This window comes from Orussus abietinus, unplaced genomic scaffold (genome assembly GCF_000612105.2).
Source record: "Orussus abietinus isolate OABI.00-Male unplaced genomic scaffold, Oabi_2.0 scaffold28, whole genome shotgun sequence".
Lineage (NCBI taxonomy): Eukaryota > Metazoa > Arthropoda > Insecta > Hymenoptera > Orussidae > Orussus > Orussus abietinus.
The window spans coordinates 601,849-617,260 of record NW_019394431.1 but is presented as its reverse complement, the minus strand read 5'-3'; the positions used below and the strand labels follow the sequence as shown (position 1 = coordinate 617,260).

Here is a 15,412-nt window from a genome sequence, read left to right as displayed (position 1 = left end):
ACCTCGGACGTTTTTTTCATCTTGAATTGTTCAACGTATTTCTAAACCGAAAGGCATACCGTATGTTTAAGGGAGTAATGGGCTGGGCGAGTCGATTGCTTTTCGAAAAATGCCATAATCGATCGTGGCGCATTACATCGATTGTCGCGAGCGCAGAGCGTGACGATCCCTAGTGTCCGGGTCGGATATGGCCGTACCCTTCCCTGCGTTCCGCTGGGGTGGAGTTTTTCCGAAACGACCGGTGCAACGTCGAGGGCAGATCCGGTCGATTATGGGGTGCCATGGATTTGGGCTCCATTATAAAGGGATTAGGCTTAGAAGCGACCGTCGATTGACCCGATACGGTGTAAATTAACCGCGGAATGAAATCCGGATTTCGTTCGCCGGTCCCCACTTTGCTCTCTTCCGGGCAACGCGGAGTGGCGCTTAGAAACTTAACTCTTATATAATTAATTACTTCCCTGGGTGAATATAAATCATTTAATACGCTGCGAGGTCGCGAAGTCTCATCCCTGCTGAGCCTGGGAATTCTATCACGACGGGATTTATTATTATAAGGATTTTTTATCTAGATTAATTCCAGCTCGCATAGAGGGAACTCTCGGTGACTTCAATGCGCGCACGCGTGAGACCGCCGCCGAAATTGGGGCCCCGTAAAAATGGCCGGCTCGTTAAACCGACGGCCCCGGGGGTGCACTCCATTTTTTCCCCATTACTTCACTTGACCCACATACGCCCCATGTAGAGGTCCGTCGAAATCGCCCCCGAAGGGGTGTCCACGAGAGCACATGTGCGAAATCAAAAGGATGCACGTGCCGACAATCGGCCGGTGCATCTGCGGTCCAAGAGACAACAATAACACCGACGGTTTTCGAAATTTTCACCCACCCCTCGTTCGAGGGGATGCACTTGGCACCCTCTCTGCACATGCCGTGGAAATGATCGAGGTCTGTTCCCAAAAATAAATCTCTAAATAATTCCTATAATTTTATGGCATGCGATTAATACCTCGAAAAGGAACGACGATTACGTCGGTCACCGAGTAAGGATTACATAGGAGGGTGCACGTGCGTTGTCAAATGTAAATACAAAAATAAATTCCTAAATAATAATTCCTGCATTATTTATGGCATGGAATTAATGCGTTTTTTTCGCAGTTTGAGTAGAGGTTAAGGTGGGAACCATGAGCGCTCGAAGAGGAGCGGCGATTACATCGGTCACCGAGTAACGATTACAGGGGAGGGTGCAGGGGCTCGACATGTGCGTTGTAAAATGTAAGGAGCCACGGTTCGATGGTTCCCGGGCAATGGGGTTGCTCCTTCCCCCTGGGAGGGGCTAACGGTCCCGAACTAACATTTCGGTCACGTAGATGCACTTTAGAACGACGTCTGCGATCCCTTCGCCGCCGACATACGTGCAACTCCGATGGAAGGGGCGACGATTTCCCGCGATGCAGAAACTCCATGCAGAATGCACCGGCGAACCTCGTCGCCGGATCTCGCCACCCCTTGCACCTCGAATATCTCTTTCCCCATGCAGCGGCGATTTTACGTGACCCCAGGACGCAGGAATATCCGATGCAGAATGCAACGAAGGGTAGCTCGAAGTTGGCGGATAATTATTAGAATTCCAGATGCATTTGCGGGAATATTTGCGCATAACCGATGCGAACGAATCTGCCCGGTGAAATTCGTTCGTGCCCCCCGTGGAAATATCAGCCCCAGGGGGAAGGACATAGAAACCGAAGTGCATATCGCCATGCATTTCCCAGTACGCCGATCAAATCGGAGATTACCCCACCAGCGCCAAACTCGTATGTAAATGAGGAATGCACTCGCCACGTGTACTCTGCGAGGCCCCATGCACCGCCCATGGCGGTATTTATCATCCCCATTGGGCGTGCGTACGTATAAAAATCGACACCAGGAAGTCGCCTCGCCGAAGTTAATATTCGAAATTTATTAATAAACGCGGCTGGTCGAAATAAAAGTCTACAGGAAAAGGAAAAAGAAATGTGTCGTCGTTTCCCGAGGCGCGAGGTCGACGTCTCGAGGGATAGGCGTCGCGACGTCGGATGTGGGTCGGATGTGGGTCGCACGTGCGTCGCAAAAGTCGAACGAGGGTGAGGAAAGTGCAGCCATCGGAGGGAGAAAGCGAGGAAGTCACCCCAAAAACCGAAATGACGCCATTGTGCGTCTCGCCCCCGAAATTGCGCCGAGAAACCCCGGGGTGGAATCCTCGCACGAAATGGCGCGGCACGGTCGGGATTTTCTTTGTAATCTGATAAGAGCCTCCAAGCCCATTACTGCTTCCCCCGATTGCCCTCATCCACTATCACCCCAGGAATCAGAAATTATTTTTTCCCGAGTTCTAATCAACTTTACATCGCACGACATGGTCGGGATTTCCTATGAATCCAAAATGCTTTTTTTCCATTAATTCCGCGAAATTTTATACCGCATAAAAAATAGAGCGGCACGGTCGGGATTTTCATGGTAACCTGATAAGAGCCTCCAACCTCGTAATTACGTCCCTTGATTTCCCTCCTCCACTATCACCCTAGAAATCGAAAGTTTACTTCCTAGTTCCTCCAACTCCACTCAACTTCATATCGAGGCATCCGATCGGACAAAGATTTTCGTGTTTTACCGTATTTCAAGTTTTTAGGTCTCCTTTTTGAGGTTAACTTCCCTTCCGGGCTTTTCTCGCCCCCTCGTGGGAAGAGAGGAGCCCGGGTCCCTTTAATCCCTGCCAGATATTTCCGGGACGGGAAAGTGGGCAACGCGACGACAACTTTTTTCGCGCGTAAACCACCGAGGATGTCAATAACCCCGTATCGTGGCGTTATCGCACCCTCGCCGCCCCTTTGTCGACGTTTTCCCTCGTCCTAGGTCTCTTTGAGCCACCTCCCGGGAGGTGGGACGGCAAAAAACGCGTCGGGTACGATAGCGCGATCGGGCGCGAACGAGAGGAAGCCTTAGAGCCGATAGGATTAAAAGGTAGATCGCATAAAAATCCGGCCCTCTCCCCCTCCCTCGTATAAAATCAAATGAGCAATAAAAGTCGAAAAAAATTATATCCTCGATCGAGCATAATTTTCCGCAGAAAATCCCGTTCCAACTAACCCAGGGTCCCTACAGAGCCTTCTCCTTTCACAACGGAATGCTTATGCACTCGCATGCAGGCCGTGCGAGCTCAAGATTGCACATGCACCGGGCTACCTGTACAGGTGCGCGAGATAAGGGTACAGCGCGCCGCAATAACGTCCTCCGTTAGGTACTAATGTCCCTCTCGAGCACGGGAACCTCTGTATAAATATTCTCAGACTTGAAGGAAAGCCCCAAAGTCGAAATGCGAGATACCAATCGCGTACAGGAAAATCGACATCGTGAAAATGAATTAAAATTCGAGTCACTTTCGGCTGACTCAGGGGCCATTTTACGAGGTGCCTCCTCGTGGCATACGGCCACGTGTAGGAGGTCTGATTCATCGATTTTCCGCCGATCCCTGTATTTAGAATGACCGATGCGTGTACTTTTACATGCACGTATGTCGCGAGAGGTGGGAAGGTTAGGGTACCGTTCACAATGGCGTCGCGAGTCGCCTTCTCGCATGATCCCGGGCTCAAAGGCAAGGCTTAGGCTTCCCCGGGGAATTCGTTCTGGCAGGACTTGACAGCAGGTGTTTCGCGGTCGGTTGCCCGAGGGAAACGCGTCTGATAGTGCCTGCCATTGCAAGCACCTTCGTTGCATACCCGGTGCATGCTCGGTGCATACCGGCTGCATACCGCGCCAGGCTCGGCAGAGTGCCTCGTCACCTGCCACCCTCTCCGATTTTCGTCGAGGGCTAATCCCCCAAAAGCCTCTGTTAACGTCCTATCACACGAAGATAACGATAAGATGGCAGAACGAAATAATTCCAAGTTTGATAAGGACGGAGAGGGAGTGGATAATGCGACTAAGAAGATAGACATTTCAATATTTATATTTCATTTCATTTTATTTCTCCCCGGGACTGGTGATATACCCTGTGATACCGTAATCACCCCTTCGCCCCCCATCCGGCGTTCTCTGCCCAGTCGATAATTAATAACGAGCTCGACACCAAACTCGATTACCTCGAACGAATACGAGGGAAAGCCCTGTCGATGGGACGGTGATCTATGATCTCGCCGTTCCCGGCGGTGCGTAATTCAAAAGCAGTATTCCCCGCAATTGGGTGCTGAAATCTCCCGAAATCTAGCGGGGTAAAATTCACGGACGATCCGGTTAATGAGCTACGTGGAATGGCACTTATCGCCACGGCCCTAATTTAAAGGGATTTGAAACTCCCGCGACAATTGGCCCTTGTGGTGGAAGCGAGCGGCCCCTTGAAAGGGCTTTTGAAAATTCAGATTTTGAAGATTCATAGGGGATGACTGGTATTAATCGATCCCCGGGCATCGATCGGTCTGGAATTAAACGATCGGGCATCATTATTCACCCAGGTGTGATTCGCAATTAGTGGTCGATTGATGTTCTGTAGAGGAGGATGGAAAAGAATCAAGCGCGCCTCGCACCTCTCGGCTCGGATTTCCATAACGGGGATGGCATTCTTCTCGGTAGGGGAGGAAGAGGAGGGAAGAAAAGGCGGAATAATAACGCATCGAATATAAATAAAAGTGGGCCACCTAGGGTGCGGCTCCCCTTCGAGGCCTTCCGGATCTACAGAGGCCTTCGTTCTTATTTTTCTCTCTGGTTCCTGGCGGCTACTTCCGGCTGCCAGCTGGTGCTAGCCAGCCAGAGGGTGCAACTTAGGGGTGGCTGTGTTCCCCTCGAGATGGGGCTGCCACCTTGGATTTTAAACGGGCCGAGGGGCGAAGAATAAGACCCACATAGCGATACTCGATTTATTAAAATTGAATCCCCAAGGAAAGGCTATACGCTGGTTATGAGATGGGTGGAGTTCCGATAACCATTTCCTCCCCATATAATTATCATGGCCAGAGGGTGCAACTTAGGCCGTGTCTCCCGTCGAGATAGAGCTGACATGTTCGATTTTAAACGGAAATTAAATTTATTTTTTAAATTTCTAATAGTAATTTCGGAGGAAATTGATGACTACACTGATTTCAAGGGGTGTGATAACCTTCCCCTCTCGGAATAATCGTCACGAGGTTGCCCCATAAAACAAAAGAAAGGGAGGGAAACTTCTCACGTGGGATTTCGAAATCCGAAAAAAAAAAAATTGCACCACCTTTGTCTTAGTCGAACTCGGGACGAACGACTTCGGCTTTTTCTTTCATCCAGGAGGGCCGGAAGAAAAGGAGGGAGACAGCCAGTGGCGTCTCGACGTTGAGGCGAGACGAGGGGTTGGTTTTTCTCTTTTACGAGCGGCGAGCGCCCCTCCAGCCACTCCTGAGCTATTTCGTCCAGGGCGTGCCAGGGTTCAGGGGTTCAGGGGTGGCAGATGCCAGCCACCGGGAGGATATTTCGAAACAGGACATTTTTGGATCGCGTGCCGATAACACGACGGAAACAAGAACACCCCAAATGCGTTCCGCAATCCTCCGACCCGAATTTTCCACGTCCACCCTTGCCAAACCTCCCCAAAACAACCCCATAGCAAAGTTCCGAAAATTTCCAAAATGTCAAAACTATCCAAACTTTGAAAAATCTCCAAAATTAATGCCAAATCGACGAATCCCCCTATACCCACCACGAGAAAACTGTACTTTCCCCCTTCGTCCTCAGAATCACCACTCAAAACATTCCTTCATCCCAATTGCCATCGTTTACTCCAAAAAGCGAGGGCGGCCATTTAAATCTCCCGCCAGCGACCACGTGGCCCGATCAGCTGATCGCGTCCGAATTAAATGCCCACCCCTCCCATCTGGCAGAATCGGCCAGCGGTCTGTTATCCAAAATTCCTGGTTGATTTATAGGATAGCCGGGGATTTAAATGGACCCTCCAGACCTCTTTGGGTATTTTCGGAGCGCGGGGGTGGCGTCCACATGGCGGCATCCGCGCCTTTGGAGGCGAAGTTGAAGCCGACGGCGTGTGCCGTCACGGTTTTTGCTCGTGAGGCATAAAAGTACTTCCTCCCAAGAGACGAAGAGAGGAGCTGAGGGCGTTACGCTCGAGGAGAGGCGGAAACCGAGAGGGAAGATCCGTTTATACCCCGCGCTCCCTTAAAGGTGTGCACAAGCCATCGCGAACCGTACACGTACCGTATACTTTGCATGTTTTAAAAGGTCCCAAGCTCGACCATTTGCCTCTAAATAAAGGAAGACCCCCCCCCCCCCCTTCGGTTGCCTAGGCGTGGATTTCACCAAGGCGCGACGAAACTTCGACGTCGTCCACGGAGCTTTGCACAATGCCTGGGTTTAAACGGGCATGGCGCACTTGAGTGCGTCGTGTAAACGCCCGAGGAGGAAGTGCTAAATAAATTTCCCCCGGGAAAAAAAAACCGTAAGCGGATTGTAAAAAGAGAGAAAGTGACACCTCTCTTAAGGAGTCTACCTGAGACGGAAATTGCCGATCGAAGAAACTCCCCTCGAAATCTAAACAAAATTCAAAATACTGGATCGTTTCTAAAATTCCGGAAGAAATTTGTATAGGCGCAGAGATCGTTTTTTTTTTTTTAATGAAAGGAAACACTCATTAATTAATAGTCGATTGTCCGGGACTATTGATCATTTTTTGTCAACTCGGTAGTTTCTCTAGAGTGCGCAATCGTCTCCGGAGAGAATTCGCTGCACAGGGAATATCTCCGCTGGAGAAATGGCTGGAACCACCAATTTTCCTTTTTTCTTCAGGGCGATGGAAACTGAATCGTCTCATCGAGAGCCCGGAAATCGGTTTCCCGAAGGGAGACCCACGCACATCCTGTACCTCCCAAAAGTGCATACACGTATTCAGAGGTGCATGCAACCCTCCGAAGATGCACAATGGAGGGACCGAGGGCAGTGCACTGTTGGAAGCTGCATCTGCCGTATTCACCGTCCTGAAGTGTGATAAAAGAAAGAGAGCTCCTCCCTTTCTATCTATTAAAGTACCTCGATAAGAGCTCGGAGATTTATTCGAGAAATTCCAATTATAGGGGGCCCTCGGTGAGGATAAAATCGCGGAAGGATGAAAAAAGGGGGAAAAGGCGAGTCCAGAGAGGATGCGGAAGTCCTGGAATACGAGGAATGCAACGAGGGACGGGGTCAAACGTAAAATGCTAAACGAGAACCGTGGAAGGGCTATCATTGGTTAATTAATCACGGCACCGTGCACACCTGCCTCGAGCTTAGAGGCCTGTTATTAAGCACCATTACTTGGATGTACCGCCTGCCAAAGAGCCTGACGTGACCCTTGACTCGCCAGGAGGGGCGGGGGTCGATCCGAAAGGTGATCCAGGATCTTTGACCACCGATACCCCGAGGATCCTTTCCCTTAAATTGAAAATCCACTCCAGGAAATAAAACGAAAACATCCAAGACTCCCCGAAACTCCAAAACCACCGATACCTGAATCAACGCCCCAGGACTTGCGTATTACAAAAGTGCCACATTAAATTTCCATATTAAAATATCTACAAGAAAAATTTCAAGCTGTGAGGAAAAAACCTTGCGTTCAATTTATTCGGGTGAAATAATTATTCTATGAATTTGCGAGATATTTCTTCGGCACTATACAAAGAAATATCTTTCCAGCTTAATGACATTTCTCTCTGAGTGCATATTAAAATCCCCTTCGATTAATACTTCCGCAGTGGGGATTGGAAATTTTTCATCCCTTGCAGGGATTTCTTTTTTATTTTCTAGTATTATCATGAGACGTCATTTAATCCTTGTTAAGGAACTCCCGATCAGCTGTGATTTTCGCCCGTCCCGTAACTTGGCTCTAAGCCGTTCAGTCGCTGGTCTCCCTCGGGATGCTGTTTCATCCCTCGGGACAGGCATTCCCGAGGACCCGCCCACGTCCCATCGGCTCCCAGGAAGACATCCTGAGCCCGACAAGGCAGGTTGAAGCTGCATTGCCCCGTTCCCCTTATTGTCTCGTCACCGGTCTTAGGACTAAGTAACCATAAGCCGTAAACGCGCGGTAAGGTCGCTCCAGAAGTGGCCGTAAATTTCCGCAAAATCTGAAAAACCGGCGTAAATCAACGACGGGGCACCGGGTGATTGCGTCGTCAAGACCATGGCTAATAAAGAAACCCATGAAACCGAGTCGGTAATCATGGGAGAGCCCGGCCTTGTCCAACATAGATAATACTGAGCGATGAGCATGACGGGTCTCCTGAAGAAAGAGAAGAAAATACGAAAAAAAAAAAATGTTTCAGGTAAATCCAAAGCGCTCTCTTCCTTCCAGGGACCTCGAGTCAAGATCCTGGCAACGCGTCCTTCCCGTAAAACATTAATCTGGATCCACCAGAAACGAGCAATTAATTAATTCCAGGGATTTCCAAGCGAGACCTTCGAAAATTCACAGGGGCCCGATGAGACGTTCCTCGTCTTTCTCTCTCCCTTTTTCGCGAAGATGGGAATTCGCGACGATACTTTCTCTCGGAAACCTCGGCCCAAAGATCTGGGAACAATGGCCGGGCCTTTTGCAAGGCCCCGAAAGGATGTTTACGTGGCGAAAGAGCTCCGTAAAGCGCAGCTCATCGAGCCGGCCAGGTTTAATTGTTCCCGGGGCGAATCGAGTCGCGGGCATTGTCGCCATTGTTCGCCGATCCGAGATATATCGGGGCAGGGATCGATATTGCCCCGGCGATTTCGAGCGGAAGAGCGATTTATCGAGGGGCCAAGAGACATGGGGTCGACGACGGGATCGGCCCGAGTGCAGTCTGCAAAGTGCATATGCAGTCTGCGAACTGCATGTGCAGTCCGCGAGATCGGCCCCTGTATCGCGCATAAATAATTCAGAAGGAAACTCGGAGTGGCCGATTTAAATTGAGACTTATTTGCACGTGTGCCAATTATTCCGAGAGGTTGCATCCGTCCCGGGTGCAAAGTGACGGAAATTAAACGAAAGAGAATGGATAAATGAGTAAAAAGACGCGATTGAAACTCCGCCAGGTCGTGCACTCTGACCCTCTTTCTGAGGAGGTTCTTAAGGGCGGTAATCGGTTTTGGATCGCGGCCAAAGGGCTCGAGAATCGATTTCCTGGAGGCAGGGGAAGGGTTCCTACCGGAACCAATCACCGGGACCATTTCTCCTGGAGACGGAATCGACAGCTCCAGACCGATTCCGATCCCACGGGACTCGGACTGGGGGAAATTCCCGATGAAATGTCGCTCGGGTCGCGGGCTAAAAGCGCGGCTAAGTGCGAGAGGGTTAAGGGGCCGAAACTTCGCTGAAAAACCGGAACTCCGCTCGTTTGCCCCCGAAATAGACACGTCTCGTCCTCTTCAGGGCTCTCCTCTTGGCCCCTCTCACGACTCGGTGCAAGTGCAAGCGAATCGCGAGCGTGCGACTCCACGAGCGTTAAATTTAACTGCACTCTGGGACGAGGGATCTCCCCCTTCTCTGGCCTTGATTATCTCGAGATATGCGTGAATTCCACGAATCTAAAAATTGCAACTCCGCGTTTTCCACATTTTTCATCACTCTCTTCCGGTTTAGCGCAGTCATTATCAACTACCAAGAAAATGAATTTCAAGGACCCCTACAGACCTAGGGTATAAAACTGGCGATAAGAGAAAAAAAAAAATCTCCCATGGTTTCCACCAATGCCCCTCATTATTTCGGGATTTTCTCGAAAAATTCGTGAATACGAAACCCCGTTTAAAAATGAAAAAAAAAAAAAAGAGGAAGAAAATCAACTTCATCTTTTCTAGAGACCATTCCTTCATCTCGACTTTCGCGCGGCCTGTGGGCGATAGCGAGTAGTGCCCGGTCTTGAGTTTCGTTGAAGATCTTTGGTATAAAAGAGGAAGAAGAAGACCGATAAGACGGAGGCGTCTCCCTGCGCTATCCTAGTTGACAATCTGTCGCCGATTAATTCAGCCCTTACCCTCGTGACATGTCCCCTGGGGGCTCCTTTTATTTCAGAAAATTATTGAACGAGCCGAAAGCCCGTCCAGGGGAACCGGTCCGGTTGGGGCCGAGCGAGGGCAAAGAAGGGGCGAAGAGAACACCTCCGAACTTTGGTGAACTTAAGAACCGGAACTCCGCTCGTTTGCCCCGAAAATAGGCGGTCCTCGACCGTTCCCTCCTCGTGTCGTCCACCCCGAGAGAGCTCTTCTCTCCTCCGCGGTGGTTTACGACGTCGTCCAAGATCGGGCGGCACACTACACGACAAATACTAATTTTACGACCGCATTACACACATGTCTCGAATAAACCGAGGGAATCGCCGGCGACCACCTCGGGCTGCGATCGCCTTCGAAAAGCCTTAACGCCTCCGCACTCTACGTACCATGGATATGCATCGATGATAAAAAATCCCCTTTACCCCGAGATAAAAAGATCTCATCGAAGCAAAGAAATATTTTCTTCGTTCTAAGAATAATTACTTGACCCGCCTTAATTGTTCGATCACCTCCGAAAAAGCCTTCACGCCTCGAAACGTATTACATTCTATTAGGCGCAAGGGAAAGTTCTGCCGTTTCTCGAACACGTACACTTCTTTAGAAAAACCCGACAGAACTTTCCCTTACGCCTAATATTTCAGTTCACTTGAGTCAAATCATTTTACTCTTCGAATTAGCGAAATATTTCTTTACCGCTATTCAAGGAAATCTCCCATCGGTCCAATGGATTTTTTCTTTTTTCTTGGAGTGGGGTATGACATTTTCTACTGTCACTTGTTTCTTTCATTTATTCTTTCTTTGAGTTAGATCGCAGAGGGGTGACTCGATTCCAACACCTAGAGGCGTCTAAAGGATTAAACCGACTCGGGACCCCCCATGGCGCAATCACCATTTACCAACCCGAGCATCGACGCCTCCTCTCGATACATACTCGAAGATACGTCGTCACTCCTACGTTCCGAGGCCGGCACGAATTTCCGATCGCCTCTTTTATTTCTCCTCCTTTTATCCAGTCCTACCCCTTCTAATTAGAGTCCTAGGAAATAAATCGTCAAGGAAAGACGAGCCACCCAAATTCGATGTTCCACCAATGGATGGTCTCTAATCGAAAGTGCTCCACCGAATGTTTCTTATCGACCCAACTAACTGAAATTCGGCGAAAAAATTAAATTCCCCGTGAATCTTTACTCCGCCGGCGGCGAGTACTTTTTCTTTTTTTTTTTTATCTTTTTCCTTTTTCAATTTGGCACGCTCCGAGGGCGGCGAGAAGTCTCAATTTGGGGGAGCAATTGCTCCGGGGGGCCTTTAAACGAGTACTCGGGTGTACCGGTTAAAAGTACGTAACGAGGGGGCGGCACTTCGCGCCTTTAAACATCTTCCGCAAGAAGCCGAGCTAATTTTAGGGCCATCTTTCCCCCTACCCCGACATTCGGCCGTAAAACCCTCCCCGGCATCGGCGACCATCTTTACGACCTCCGAAGATCGGGACAGGGTCGATCGATCGGTCCCCTTTTATCGCGATCTACTCTCACCGATCTCGCCGATCGGTAGATCCTCGAGCCACCCGAGGGATTGTGCAAACCCGATCGACTTTCGTAACCGCGCGATCGCGTTGCGGAGAGAAATCGCAGGTAAGGACCTCCTCATCCGCACTCAGGTACGGCCGATTAGTCATTAAAGATCGATTAAATGAAATCTAACGACGAGCGAAGTCGATCTCGCAGCCTGGATCCTTGGTCTTGCCTACCCGAGTCTTGATCAGCCGATTCAAAACCATCGATCACCCGCGATCTGGCCTTCACATTAATTATTTAAATCCTGCAAAATGTGGAAAGACGAAATTCATGGAAAAATTGATCGGAAAGTCGAGATCGATCATCCTCGTTACCGATTAAACCGTAAATCCGACGCCGAGATTGAAGATTAAACCACTGCAATTTCTATTTTAATTCCAGTTCCTCCACTCTGGACTTTAAACAAACAGTCGGCCTTCCTTTAGCGAATGATTCACGACTTCCGCGGCCTCGCGGATTCGCCGCGAGAAACCGGCGTTTAAGAATCGCCTCTCCCGCGTGTATAAACGTGTACATAGATCCATTTGACCGCGGCATCCACGAGGCACGACCACCGACTCTAACCGTCGACTTTCTATTTCCATTTGTTGCAGTCACAGGTCCATACAGTCTCGAGCAAAACCCGCGGAAATTCAGCGAGATCGAGGCAAACTGACGGAGCGAGAACTCCGCCTGACATAAAGGGGGAAAAAAAAAACAGAAGAAGAAGAAAATTTCAAACGGTCCGTTGATCAAAGGTACAATTTTGCAGGTTAAATTAAATAATCCAGACCCCAGGCTCGAGTTTTAAATAAATTCGAGATACTGCCTGGCTTGAGTAACTCTGAACACAGCGGGGGCACAGACAGGCGACTCAAAGCCGTGTGAAAATTATCACCTGAGAGACTCTCACCGTTCCTACCCCCGGTTCGCTATCAAAGGGAAACCGCCGTAAATATGAAAAAGTCCGACGCAAGGTGCGATAATTCCTGAGGATTTTTACGATAAAATGTCACGATTAGAGGAGGGAAAAAGAAAGGAATAATTGATAAGGACTTATCAGAGCTTCGAGTAGGTACGATCCCTGCAAGGACACCTTTAGTGTAAAAAGAGGTTACGTCAGGGGAAAAGGGGGTTTTTCCTAGGGGAAAAATCGATTTCTTTTTCATTCGCTTTTTAATTTGCGATATTTGTTGTATGCTCAGGTCCTTTAGGGAGAGTAGGAAATGGAGCTGGGAGATCTTTGGGGTCCTTCGAGGTCTGAGCTCTATTCTTCCCTCTGGGAAGAGGAAGTCCCCGAAAATCAGCTGTCCCTAGGGATACCTCTCCAGGGTGTTGCCGGGACTCTTGTCTGGTCTCGGGGTAAAGTTTAGAGACCCGAGACCAATAGACTCCCCCGAAGGTAGGAATCCTACCCGAGGAAGCCTCAGCTGTTTGCCCATGGAAGCCGTAGGGTCTTCTCGCTCCGGCTCGTGTGACACTTCGCGAATGAGGTGGAGGCACGTCATGGTGACCAGGAAACCGTGCCCGAGATAATTTCACCTGGCCACCTCGCTCGAGAAACACGATTCCCCTTGCAACGCTAATTTTTCGATATACAACGGACGGCGTGAAATAACAAACTGAAAGGCAAAATTAAATACCTGGCGAATTGCCTATAATCGCGTGAAATCTCAGGAACAAAAGAGATTGGAAAAACTAAAACGAGTCGCGATGTTCGTATCGCGAGATTAATTAATGCACCTGTTAAAGCCGTTTCAAGGAAACATTACCGAAATGTAATTCCGCGGCACCGTCCCTTGAAAATTGTTACACTGTGCAGATATGATAATTACTTCCTCTCTCGTCCTCCTCCCCCTCGCTTTAATATTTCCCCCCTTTCGCAACTTCGAGAAAGAGGCGAAAGAGAGTATCCCGTTAACCCGAGATTCTGGAATGGACGTAGGAAACACCAGGAAGGGAAACGATACGTATATGTGTCATTAAGATGCGTGCCACGCGGCCTATCCTAAGGATTATTAACATACGTAATAACATTTTTTCCTTTGATACCTCCGGGCTCATTTTACGTGTCCGGTTTGCTAATTCCTTTGCTTCGCCATTCCGAGGCTCCCCGAAATAAAGGAAGAAAAACACGCGACAGTAACTTCTGCCTCTTTATTTTTCTTCCAACCACAAAAAGACGAAAGAAATACCATACAATTATACTCCTCCATATTTTATGTAATATCGTGTCAATAGATAAGATCACCTCCACTCAAGCGTCTCTCGGTAATATTTTCTAATCATTAATTCCTCTTCAATGGAGCCCATACTTGAATCCCAACACTTGGTATACAAATTTGCAAAATTACTATTAATTACTATTAATGTATAAAATTACTTTCCTCCTAGTTTTATGGATTCCCGTGTCGTTAGATAAGATCGTCTACATTCAAGCGTCTCTCGGTAATATTTTCTAATCATTAATTCCTCTTCAATGGAGCTTATACTTGAATTCCAGCACTCGGTATACAAATTTCGTAGTGGTCACCTAGCATTTCTCGCATTCTTGGGAATAATAACACTTTGTATTTACATTCTCGTGACGGCGACTACACTTGAATAAGGATATTTCGCGGCTATATATATATTGAGAGGAAACTCTACCAAGTTTCTTAATGTCTGTGTTTACTTTCCCACTTACACCAGTCGGACGAAAATAAACCGGCCTCGGATATCTTATCAACCCTCTCGACACCTTAGGTTTACCTTGTCTCGCCCCCGAGATTAGTTTCATCTGGCTGCAATTATTGCGTTTACACAGTTGCAACTGATCCCAAAACGAGCCGGCTCGCTTCCAGGCTGCCGACTAATTTTGGAGCCATTCCAGAAAGGGCCACTGACATTGCCTTCCGCGAAAAATTAATTATTCCCCCAGTAAGGCTCGGCCGTAATTGCCGAGTTATTTCGGCACTCATTTCCCCTCCCACATCAGCTACTAAAAATCTAAAATCCCGACAATTGCCACAAACACCGAAGATACTCCTCCCACGATACTCTTAAACCAGGATTAACCAATTTAAATTACAATTTAAAAAAAATCCCCAAGTTTGTTCTCAAAGATAATTACAAGTCTAGATAAACCCGCCAGGAGGATAGTTGAAAACGAGTGACCGGCGAATGGCAAGTAAATAAATTAATATTCCCTTCCCCAGGTGAAGGAGGATACAAATTTCCCGTATAAAAATTCCCAGCCGACTCGTGGACCGACCGGATACAAGAAAATGAAAGCAATGTCCACCGCAGGATATAAAAGGAAGAGGACACCGCAAGGAAAGCGATATTCCCGAAGGGGAGAAATAAAAGGCTCTCCTCCTCGAGGTGCACGCGTGTCTCGTTAATTGACAAATTGATACGGGACTCGATCAGCATTTCTCTTAATTCTCGCTTAGTCTATCTCCCGGCCTTTCAATTTCTCCCCGAGATGCACAAAGTCCTTTGTGGGAGGCTGCGCGCGCACGAGATGAGGCCCATTTCCTGGGGCGCGTTCCCACGATCGGGGCCCAGGTAAACCAGGTAAAAATGAACGCGGAGGCGTTTTCCCGCAAGGGCCGGGCCCCCGGGGCCCTAGGTACGCGCCTACGTCGAATCTCACGTTCTCGAGTCGAGAAATCGGTCGGCGTCCTTCTCAATGGACAAAACCCGACCGAGGGCCCAACCGGTTCTCCCCGAAGCGAGGGGACGCGGAAGAGAGGGCCCTCCGGGCCCCATGGACCCCAAAAAAATATTCCGCGCGACTGGCGACGCATCCTTCCAGAATTTAATTTTTTTTTTTTCCCCCCCGACCCCAGTGATATCGAATCGAATTTTTCA

The 15,412-nt window shown here is 48.8% G+C and overlaps 1 protein-coding gene across 2 annotated transcripts in view; it reads right to left on the bottom strand.

Moving 5' to 3' along the window:
- LOC105701292 overlaps positions 1-15,412 on the bottom strand; it is a 78,672-nt gene that overhangs the window by 61,005 nt on the left and 2,255 nt on the right. The window lies entirely within an intron of this gene.